Source organism: Carassius auratus, unplaced genomic scaffold (assembly GCF_003368295.1).
Source record: "Carassius auratus strain Wakin unplaced genomic scaffold, ASM336829v1 scaf_tig00014496, whole genome shotgun sequence".
Taxonomy (NCBI): Eukaryota; Metazoa; Chordata; class Actinopteri; order Cypriniformes; family Cyprinidae; genus Carassius; species Carassius auratus.
This window is the reverse complement of record NW_020524502.1, coordinates 1-12,774: the sequence shown is the minus strand read 5'-3', so window position 1 is coordinate 12,774 and position 12,774 is coordinate 1.

Below are 12,774 nucleotides of genomic sequence, written 5' to 3'. Positions count from 1 at the left end.
AGACCAGTTGAGCACAATTACAGAAACGAGGACAAGACACGGCCTAAACAAGAGGGCGTGACCAAGGGAAACAAGGAAGTGGGACCACAGGAGCACATGGCAGGCATAAACAAAGACAAAGCAATGTGTAAAGACAAACAAAGAAACATTAAACAAAGACAACACAGACAGATTTGCCAGGGCAGAGCCCTGACAATCGGGAGAGAATGAAGCTTACTACTTAATACTGTACAGAATGCATTCCTGTTTATAAAGTAGCAAATTATGTCAACAAATTATAAAGTAGCAAATTGTGTGAACAAAATACAAAACATTTAATCTGCCATTTTTTGTCACGTGACACAGAGCTGCTGCACATTCTTTGTTGAAATTGCCTGGAATTAGGTTTCACAACATATGTGGGTTCTAAAACCATAGTCCCCTTCTATTGGTGGGTTATTAATATATGTGGATGAATTAATAGGCATCATTGTAGCACATCATCACCCCCCCCCCTTTTTTTTTTTCTTCTATTTTTAGCATCCTGTATTTATCTGTTCCAGAAACTTTTTCATTTTTATTTTTTATTATTTTTATTTTTTTTTATAAGAGCCTTCCAAATCGGTGGGGACATACTGTATTGTACTACTTATAAAACTATACAATAATACTCACTTGTGATTGTGTGCTTTCCATTCACATGTTAATTCACCCTTACTCTGTTGGTCTTTATTGACTCCAGATTACCTCATCTCCTGTGTGCTCTGATTGAAGTCTGTGAATCATCAGCCACTGTCCGGCTTGAGTTTCCACACTGTCTGAGTAGGATTAATCTACACACTCTCTCTTTCCTCTGTGGCTGTCTGAGAGTGCTGCCTTTGGAAACTGTATATGGATAGGAAGACATCAAGACACATTAATATACATTATTAGTGTCATGTGTAACACACATACAAACACATACCATTTGTCTCAGCATTTGTAAGAAAGAATAAAACAGGCTGGTGGTAGATGAAGTAAATTAATAATAAAAAAATAAAAAAAAATAAAAAAGTAAATTGCTGTCCCTTTTTTTCAATGTGATTCCATTTCCAGTAAGCATTTTTGTCATAAAATACTTATGGCTAAAGCTCACTTCAATTCACTCTAGGTCAGCATTTTGGAGCAATTTAGTCTATGTTAAAACATTTTGTTTAGAAGTGCTTTAGAACCTGTTTAGAAACTATTATTGTAGTTTCATTATCAATATGATGCTCATATATATATATATATATATATATATATATATATATATATATATATATATATATATATAATCATAATTTAAAAAGTTTATGTATAGCCTCAGTTAATCCACTTAATGTTCAAAAATCATTATTTTGCTAGAAGAAAAAAAAAATCTAAATAGTGTATTATATTTTTATAAAATATATAATAATGATAATAATTATGATATATATATATATATATATATATATATATATATATATATATATATATAATGATATAATAATTAGAAAATGTATATAACAACTGCCTTATGTTCTGCCCTTTATTTTAGTGATATTATTAAGTACTGTAGCACCAAGCGGGAGTGTTCCATATTTAGTTTACATCACACACACACACACACACACATATATATATATATATATATATATATATATATATATATATATATATATATATATATATATATATATAAAAAATCCAAAACCTGATTTATTTCGAAATTACCTGAAATTTAATCACGTCAAGATCCAAATCACAACAAATCGAGAAATGTGTGTCAGTACCCAGCCCAATAGTTTTATAGTTTCCATTTCTAGAGTCATGCCGTGTTCCACCTCAGGTCACTCTGTGTGCCACCACATTAACCCCTTATCTGTCAAAGATCGGCAACAGTCCCAGATTTTTGTTGTTTCACTTTAACAGCATGTTGAAACATCACACTCTACTTGATCTAGTCAAACTTTGCATCAGTAGAAATATTAAAGACTCTAGCTTCGATATTTGACCACTGTTTTTGATAAAACATTGTTGCAGTGACAGTAATTTAGTAATTTGTCAGTAGTGCTAAATAATAAATCTGTAAGTGTCATATTTTGGAATAGGAATTCCAAAACCACACATTCAGTCATGTCTGCAGAGGTTGTGTTCACATAGCTTCACTGAACAGCAAAAATAAAGGCTTATAGTCCAAAGATGCATATACATGGAGATATATAAATATATTTACTCATGTTTACTTCATATTTCTTCAGACAGAATCATCATTTCTATTTTATTTATTTTTTTTCACTGATTTAGGCGATCTGATGAAACTTAGCCTCTCCCTGGCCTGTCTCTGTATGTTTACTCCATGCTCGCGTTATGACTCACAGAGACCTGGGGCCTGTACCATGATGCCGGATTAGCCGGCTGGCCTGTTAAGTTTCAGATAGTTTGCACCAATCCTGGATTTTAGGTACCATGTACAAAGTAAGTGGCTTGGCTTTTAGCAGTGTTCATTGCCATAGTAACTTGCACTCCATGGCTAACCTGCTCCGGGGCAGGTTATGTTCTGAGTTGGAGATCTCAAACGGAAATTGGACCAATCAGATGTAAGCAAAGTGACACATGTCTGTCGTGTTTTTGGAACCACATACCTCGAGTAAGCAAGGTTTGGGGTTAATCAACCGAAAGTTCAGGGTTTAGCTGATGGTAAATTAACTGTGCTTTCTGGAATACTACACAGATTGGTCTGCCTCCTTATCTATCTGGTTGCGTCAAAATCCAAAGATGAGCGATTTGCTTTCAAATTTTGGACGACCCCCTCTACGTTGTCAAGTGACGAATAGGGGATACCCTCAACGTCGGCTTATGGACATGAGAGGGAAATGACCAAATGGCTGTATGTGACAAATAGGAGTGAGACTCTGTTGTCTCATCTTCTCACAAGCTCCCATGCTCTTTGGCATTGATTTCTGACCACAGCAAACACTGAGAAACTTCTGTACTTACGGAATATTCAAATAATAAACGCTCAATTTCAATTGTATATGGTTTGTATGTCATTTTCTTGAGATTTGGGGTATTTCCATAACAAAAAAAGAATGTGAACATCTGAAATTATAATTGGTGCAGTGATATAAAAGTGATATAACAACACTTGATGGTGGTTTAAAGTGTGTTTTGAGTAAAAGTGTACTATAATAATGTCATAAATTGCTTATGTAGCTTAATGCTCATGTTAGCTTTAATGCAGCTGCAGAACAGGTGCAGTTCTTCTTCATGTTGTAGTTTGTCATAATTCTTGTGAGATCAGACCCCAACAAAAGAATATTTAATAATATATAGTATATAATAATATTTTTTTAGAAAGACTTTTAATAGTTGGGTAAATGTGTACTGGGATTGAAGCGATGTGGCTTGCTAAAACTTGCAATGCTAGAATAAAGGCTACTAATGGCTGAATAAAACAAAATAATAATGATAAAGGAATAATGAGGATAATGCCTCATACCTGGAGGATGTGTGAAAGATTTTTCTATTGAGAACAATAGAATCATGAATGGGGCAGTTTGACGAGCCAGACCTGATGCGACAGCAATGTGTGTGTTTTTTTTTTTTTTTTTTGTGTGTGTTTTTATGTTTGAGCTTATATATCTCTATTATCATAACAGTATGAGTAATTCTGATTAAACTTTGAAATGTCAGCTTTGTGAAATATGTTGATTATGTATCTAGTCAGAGAGACTTATGAGCAGCAACCTTATTATTTTGGGTATGTCACTTGTGTCTCCATGCCAAAAATGGGGGGTGACAGCAAAGAGGTTAAGTTGTGTTGCCTTGAAAGTCTGTCTGAATCCACTATCTTTCATACTAAAATGCTGTCTGTGAAGATATTGAATTGGCTTTAGGATGCAGGCTTTGTAAGGTTCAGGGCAGCAAACAGGCTAATACCATAGCTGTGGAGTCAGCACAGAAGGCCATCATTCGCAGGCCGTGGAGAATATCGGGTCGTTGTGTTATCCACACTCGTGATGCCCTGGGAAACTTCATTTTGGTTGTTTGTTGGAAATAGTGTCATGCATGGAGGTGCTGGGTAACATCTGTTAATTTCCCAGTGGTCGAGACATTCATAATAGTATGCAATTTTAACTCGCTCTCAAAGGCAAGCAAGGGACTGGAAGAAATCTCTTTAGACTGAGCAGGATTTAATTTGTATGGATAAAAGAAGTATCTGTTAAAGGACTTTTTTTCCCCCCCAGCTTGTCGTAATTGTCTGTTAGCAACACCATCTTGATGACTCATTGAACTCAAAGTGGCAACATGATTTTCGTGCATGTTAATAAGGTTGCATATGACTGGTTTGTGTTTCATTTGCATATGCAGGATATTGCTGTTTAGCTTTGCCTGAGGTAAGTACGCACACCAATTTCGCTGGCGACAGAAAAGTTCTCTCAGAGGTGGCCTTGAAAGATTAGGAAGCTGCAATCTTAATGAAAATTGAGAAACGTATCAAACGATTCTTATGTCAGTCTCAAATGACTAACATTTCCCTAAAATTATTAGTTTCTGATCCACAAAGCACAAGTGATTGCAAAACTGATTCATTCTTTTATACACAGCCATTTGGTGCAGCATCATTTGTAATCATTCTTAACAATGTAATCGATTTAACAACACTCTATTTTTCTTTAGAATAAGACTGCAATTGCAGTGAGGTTTAGGTATTCCAATACTGGAATGCCACATTTGCAGCACAAACCACAGACATTGTTGTGCTTAGAAATTTTGGCTACTTGATTGCCCACCACTTTGTAAATTTATGTCTGCTTTTTCACTTCTCTCTGCAAAATAGTTAATGGTTAACCCCAAAATGAAATTGTTGTCATTATTTACTCACCACCATGTCATTCCAAACCTGTATATGTTTCTTTCTTATGCTGAACCCAAAGGAAGATATTGTGAAGTACCAAACTAGGGACCAGTTGTTGCTCCCCACTGTCCTCTATAGTATGGAAAGAAATACTATGGAGGTCAATGGGGACCATCAAATGTTTGATTACCCGCATTCTTCAAAATATTGTCCTTTATGTTCAACAAAAATAAACAAGTTTGGAATGACATAAGTAAATGTAAGTAAATATTTTTTTTTGAGTACATTTTTATTTTTGGGAGAACTGTCCCTTTAACTGAATGAATAGTTGAGTGAACTGGAGGTCAAAAGTAGGTCAGATGTTCACTGTGAGTATAGTTTCACAAGTAGCGATGGCCAAACCAAACTTAAGTGGAGAAGAGTTTTGAGGACTTTGTCTCCATTTTAAGTGTGTCTCTCAGTTTGTGCAGGAGGCTGTGATCTTTTTAATTCTCCACCTGCGCTCACTCGATTAGCGTATTTCTGAGTAATCCCATTAAAGTCTGAAGTTTCCTCCAGCAGTGCAGTCTCTGCTGTTGTTGCTCAGCTGGAGCTGATTGTGTCCTGAAACCAAGACGCAAGAAGATCTGTGTCCGTTTCTGCCTTCTAGGGACTGAGTGGTCTACGGTGTGCTTTTCAAAGCCAAATTCTTGTTTCATGATGGGCATTTGGCAGTATAGAACTGCACATTCTGTCTAAATTTAGATGTTTTGCCAGTGCATTATAGGAAAATTCAGCAGCTGGCCAATGAAAAAACGGTTTACGAAAAGTTGATTATGGCTAGAGGTTAGTGCATCTTTGGCAGGGGTGCTCGAGTTGTTGTTCTGTGACTCTGTGAAATATTCTGTGAAATATTTAGTCTGTGATTAGTTACTTGACATTTGAGGGTCAAGTAAATCTGAGCACCAATGAGCAAAAATGGAAGATTTCAAATTGTGTAAAAAAAAAAAATAAAAAAAAAAAAATAAAATATATATATATATATATATATATATATATATATATATATATATATATATATATATATATATAAATGTAGGCTAATAATACAATTATTTGGGTAAATTGTATATCTTCATAATTATTTGTGATATTAACTAGCAAATTCTGAATTAAAGTCCAAATCCTTTTTTGTTTGTTTGTTTGTTTTATCCAGTATATTGATGTGAATGGGAATGCTGATTTAAATCAAATGGCTTTGATTTAAGTTTGTTGATGATAAGATTTCATGCACGTCAATATACAACAGACTTAAAACACACCGACTATTCAGAGAATTAACTTTTGTATCAGTATCTTTGATGTTTCTTTAGAGTTGCCTAAGGGTTCTGGATGCATTGAGCTTTTTGGCTTGAACAGCTATGATTCCTGTGATTTGAATCTTGATCTGAGCATGAGAGAAAAAGTATTTCAAAATCACATTCATGCAAAAGGGAATCACTTCTACTCTCATAATCTGCTTTTATAGTGAAAGACAAAAAGCATTACTTTATATTTCTCTCTTACAAACTATCATTTGACAGTCATATTGGATAGTCCTCTATGTGTATCTTCCTGTCGGCACAGTTGTTACAACACCAAAGCAAGAAGGCTTTCTATGGGCAATTGTGATATATTGGGAACATAGTGATTGTGTGATCATGATGCTGGTCGTTTTTGAGATCAGCATGCTTGATTTAAAACCATTATCATTAAAAATAAATAAATCAATGAAATAAAATAATAATAATAATAATAATAATAATAATAATAATAATAATAATAATAATAATATATATATATATATATATATATATATATATATATATATATATATATATATATATATATATATATATATATATATATATAAAATTCACAGTTAAGATACCAGACAAGCTTATAATTTATAATCTCTTTATAATTCTATAATTATAAAATATCTATATATTTTTGGTGATGTTTGACAATGTTTTACTGACAATTTAAGTAGCCATTTCTAATAATACAAAAATGTAGGGATGCATAGAATATTGGTAACATATTGGTTATTTTATTTTATTTTATTGTTTTGGATATGTAATTGTGTATGCTCATCTTACTTTTATCTTAAAATTATATTAAGATCACCTCTGCTTCAGTGTTGCCAAGTCTGTGGTTTTCCAGCGGATTTGGTCTACTTTAACACTGTTTAACACTTAATTTAATTTTTACAAATATCCATTTTCATTATAATGTTGTGAGACCTAAATTTACTTTTAGCTTTCATTGTTTTATTTGTATATTTTTTTTTTTTTGACCAAAACATTAAGATAGTTATCAGAGCCAGACTTGAACTATTAGTCCATTCTTACAGATATGTAATATATTACCCCTGTTGTTTTTCTGTCACTAGCTAAATTATAGACACCACTAAAAATGATAAAGTCATGCAGATAGGTTGATTATATTTTCTCTGTTTTTGTGTGTATAGTAAAAGAACAAAAGTAGAATGGAAAGTGCAGACAGGAAGTCAGGGGTTCTGTGTTTCGCAGGCATGTAAAGAGAATTGTGGTCTGACCAGAGAGCAGTGTTAGTCTCACCGTCCTGAGAAGTCCTCTCCTACCATCATTAATCTTACTTTTCCCTGCTTTCAACTATCGCTTCTACCCCGTTGCAGGCAGACTCCCATGGGCTCTTGTCTCTCTATCCAAGTGTCTGATTTTTTTTTTTCCCCACTTCACTACACTTTTTCTGTAGGACTGAGACGTGATTAAGTACTTTTTTCACAGCTTTCCACATAAAATACTATGACTCAGCAGGGAGTCTTTTTTGACACTGTATATAAATGTGTGAATGTGTGTGTGTGTTCAAGTTCATGGTGTGATTTCTTAAAACACAATTGTAGCGATACCTGTCAGGTGTTACCATTAGTTTATGCTATCCAATCAATTAATCAATCAATCAATCAATCAATCAATCAATCAATCAATCGAACAATCTACAATTAAATTCCTTTCTTGTTTACACATCCTTTTTCCAAACCCATATGATTTTTTTTTTTTCATAATTATTTAACCAACTTAAATTCATAATTAAAGATTCCAGACAGTCTTAAGTCTTACATTTTAGCTCTTTTCAGTGTGGCATTTAATAATTTAATTATTTAAAGAGCAAATCATGGAACTGGAATTATTCATTGTATCCATTAAACATTTTTTTTTATGCAAGTACTGTGCACTGCTTCTGCATTCCAGCAGTGTGTTGATGAAAGCTGGATTTGTTCTTTAAGATCAAGAATGCCACATAGTAAGTGGGCTACCCAATATACAAAATAATGCCAGAACTTCACAGAGGAAGTGCCTGAGAAAGTCCCCTCTTGAGCAGTGTAGTGAGAAGAAGTGCAGTAGATGTTGATATATTCAAGTACAAATATGTTTTACTATTCACAGTTTTCACCTCGGATCTAAGCTTTATAAACTGTCAGACAGAAATGTGCTGTAGAGGTCAAGCGAAGCGCTGACACATGTTGGCTATCACATGTGCCATATGGGACATGACTATCTTGTTCAAGTACAGTAGGTTAGGATGTGATAAGTGTGTTTTTTGCAATTTAAATATGAAACATTGATGGAGAGATACAAGTTTAATTTGATATTGTATAAGTATTTAATTTACTTTGTATTATTGCTGGAATATGTCTAAAGTCATTGCTATTGATGAATTCAATCAATAAATATAGTTATGTTTAAAAAGAAAAGTCTTAGATAGATAGATAGATAGATAAATAGATAGATAGATAGATAGATAGATAGATAGATAGATAGATAGATAGATAGATAGATAGATAGATAGATAGATTTTCTATATTGTACATTTATAAAAAAAAAAAATCATAACATCAATATATACTGCACATATGTATCTGTTTTGATCTAGGCTTTGATTACAACACTGTTATATTCTGTGATGGACAAAATAAAATGATATACTTGAAAATACTCCAATAAATAATTCAAAGAAAGCCCTTTCAAGGTGGCTTTATTTTACTGTTGAAAATAAAGCATGAGACTTTGAGGGCCAATTGTTGTTGAACTATTGGACCAGTCTGGCTCATATTCCATTTTTGACACACACCCGCGAATACATCTACTGTACAATTAATCCGACTCATGTCTCAATATGCGAAGGCAAGGAACAATGAGATATTGCATTGACTTTGAAATGTCAGGAATTACACGACTAGACTTCAACACCTCGCTTTGAGACCTTTATTAAAATGAATGTCTGAGGATTTAGCTTTCATGTTCCCCTGCACCCTGACATCGGTGTCTTTTTCATAACATTACTGGTCACAGTTTTGAGGGATTAGAAGGGTGGTTTTAGCTTATCCTCTCTGGCAGAGGAGCAGGATGCTAAAACTGTCTCTCGGAGCGAATATACAACTAAAACTAAACATGATATTATTAATAAACCACATTCAGTAAGGAGTTTAGCTAGACAGCTCTATTTATTAGGACCCAACCACTGAAGATATAATGGCAGATTATGTTTTTATTAGTTCTGAGTGTACCTGAGAAGTTTGGGGACAGCGTCACCAACCAGTTTAATAATTCTTAAAACCCATTTCTTTTTATTAATGCATTTTTTTTATAATTTGGTCTAAAACCTTTCCTTTTGGACGTACCAAATAATCTGTCTGTCATAAAATTATGTATTTTACCAATATAAAAAAATACAAAATCCCATTATTATGACAAATAAATTGGATGCAATGGATGAATACTTTTTTAATTGGAATATTTGCTTGTTTAGCGTAATGTACCGAGTTAAGTATACATTTTTAAGTTAAGGTGAAGCTACTTGTAAATTGTGCCATCCCAAATGACAATCTATTAGCAATGATCCAGCCATGGTTTTAATAAACAAAACCAAATGAGCTGATTGATATGTCCTACCTCAACATCCTGTTTCAACAGGAGGTATGTTCCCTCAGCAGCAACTAGTAGGCCCAAGGGCTGAGATTTTAGAAGATCCTAGTTGAAAAGGACATGGGAGTATTGCAGGACGACAGTATACTGCTAATGCAACACAACACAATACAGACAAGAGAAGAATGGGACAGAGAGGACACATTTTAGAAAGGCACATCAAAGTGCAACTTTAAATATCACATCAGGGGTCAGAAAAAGAAGGAGCACGGAACAGGGTGAAAGAGACATTGTGAGCGCAAGAGAAAAGAGGAGGCAGAGGCTTTGATGTTCAAAGGTCTCTTGAATCCCATCCAGGAAAACAGGCAATAAGAAGTGTTGTATGTATTAATACTGACCTAAAGACAAGGAGCTGTCCTTAATGTCATTCTGTGGTTTGTTTTGGATGAGAAGAGCTCTTGCTCTTGTCCATAATGTTATTCTTCTGATTTCCTTTCTTTATTGCTGATTTTCAGTGGTGGGAAGACCCGTGATCTCAGGCCTGAAATATAGATAGCCAGTGAGCCACGGACACTGACCCAAAGCGTAATTAAGAATTAAAGAGGACGAATAATAATAATCAGTGGTTAATCATAACCCAGAAACCAATCAAATAGAATGCCTTTAATTTTCTGTAAGTGATTTAAAATTATGTGGTTTAGAAGTGGCAGAGAGAGCATTAATATCAATGAGCTCTTTCAGTGCGTCAGTCACATGCGATCAAACCTGGAAGAAGAAAGCTGAGAAATCACTATACATTGAAACAAGCAGAGAAATGAAGTGTGAGATTGTTCGGTTTGCAAGACAAGAAACTGAGAATAAAGACTTTCAAAGGGGAGTTGGAGCGAATGAGAAAATATGACAAGTCTGAAAAAGGTTTTTACATGCATGCTTATGTAAATAATGTGTTAATTACAGAGCATCCAGCATTACAGACATGAAACAGGGGCCTCTTGTTGTGACCTTTCTGAATGGATATGCAATCAGACTCCAGTAATAGACCTTCTATTTTCAAGTGCTCAACCTCGCCCCCTCCCTCGCTCCAATCAGTGACTCCATTTCATTCTTTTTTTATGACTGCATCTTCCATCAGCTTGCCTTGTCCTCTTCTTCTCTCATCTCCCATTTGCTATGATCTGTCTTGATTTGGCATTATAAGATCTAAACCGTGGGCAGACGGAAAAACGGCAGTGACAAAGTTACAGAAGCATCGCAGATTAACAGCTAACCAATCAGAGCGCAATTTGTGTTTTCAGAAGGAGGGGCTTTATCAAAACAGAGCTCTATTAATATGTATATATTAATTTATATATAATATATAAATTACAAAGCTGTGACAATTCTGTTTGTGCTTTGCCATGGTGGTGTATGTCTGATGGTCTATTATTCCATCCATCTATCTATCTTTGTTTCTGTCACTCTAATGTCGTCAATCCTTCCATCCATTGTTTTGTCATTTTGTTACTCTTTCAATCCATCCATCAATTCATTAATTTATTGTTCTGTCATTATATAATTTCCATCCCATCCACTGTTTTGTAATCATATTGTTTCATCCTACCATCCATTGTTTTGCCATCCTATTGTTCTATCTATCACTCTGTCTTGCTTTTTATCCATCCATCCATCCAAAATTGGAGGCATTGGAAATCTAATCAGTTTTAAAGTTTATAAACCTTTCTTATTGTGCTTTGTCCTCTAAATGGCATCTTAAGGTAAATCATGTGAGAAATTATAAACTAGACAGCATAGACAGACATATGAATATGTATTGACTACTAAAGTTATAATTGCTTCACTTTACACCATATTACAAAGTTTGAGCAGTGCGTAAAGAGGTAATGCTGTACAGTGGAATTCAGTGCCTTGTGTTACAATACAATTTATGTGAAAGGACTAATTTGTTCTTTCACACCAAAACTTTGTGCTGTGCCCTACTTTTTTGTTCTCTAAAAATGGATTATGTGATAATGTTACAGGAAAATTAGGTAGTTGAACCAGTCGTGGCCCGCTGCGTAATGTCAACACATCCGCACTAAACATCCCATTAAAAAGTACATAATCTTCCCGTTACCTACTTCAAAATGGATTACCCTTTTCCAAATTCCTAAGTGTGTTCCAGTGGAGTTATCACCCTTGAAAGGCTTCATGAGCTTTTGAAATGCTTTTTCACCTTTTGAGTAGGTGCTAATTACCCATGACTGCCTGCTACACTTTACATGAGGCCCAGCTGCGCGAGCAAACACCCACCACGAAAACCCAAGGGCTCGTTTCATTTGGTTTCCTTAGAATGACTGTACTGCTAATTTGAGTGTGCATCTGTGGCCAGCGCTGGCCTACAGGTCTCACTAAACACACAGTTTAATGATCTCCCAAAAGAGAAACAGCCCCAAACAACTCCCAAATTATACTGTAATTACAACAATTATGCTGTGAGGGGAGGGGTCACCTGTAGGCTGAAGGACATGCTTGACTGCAGTCTGGGAAATTTCCAGAGCCTCCATGCTGTTAACACAAATATTCATTGCTTACAGTGGTACATTAGTGGATTTATTCAGAGGAAGCTGGTTATCTAGACAGTCAATCATGGAGCAAACCATCAGTCATATAATGTAATTTAAGGATAAGTAATTAAAACTCTGTGTTAAAGCAAGCATTCTATCTATATTCTGTCTGTTCTGTCATTCTATTATTCCATCCATCCATCCTTCTTTCGTTCTATCATTCTATTTAGTTCTATTCATCATTTCACCTATCCACCCATCCAATGATCTGTCTCTCCCTGGGGAAGTTGTGGATTAATGGTTACAGAGTTCAGAGTCTTGTACCGGCAGGGATTGTATGTGGGGGGAGTGAAAGTACAGTGCTCTCTCCCCACCTTCTATGCCATGACTGAGGTGCACTTGAGCAAGGCATCAAACCCCCAATTGCTCCTGGTACCACAGCAAAAAAAAAAAAAAAAAA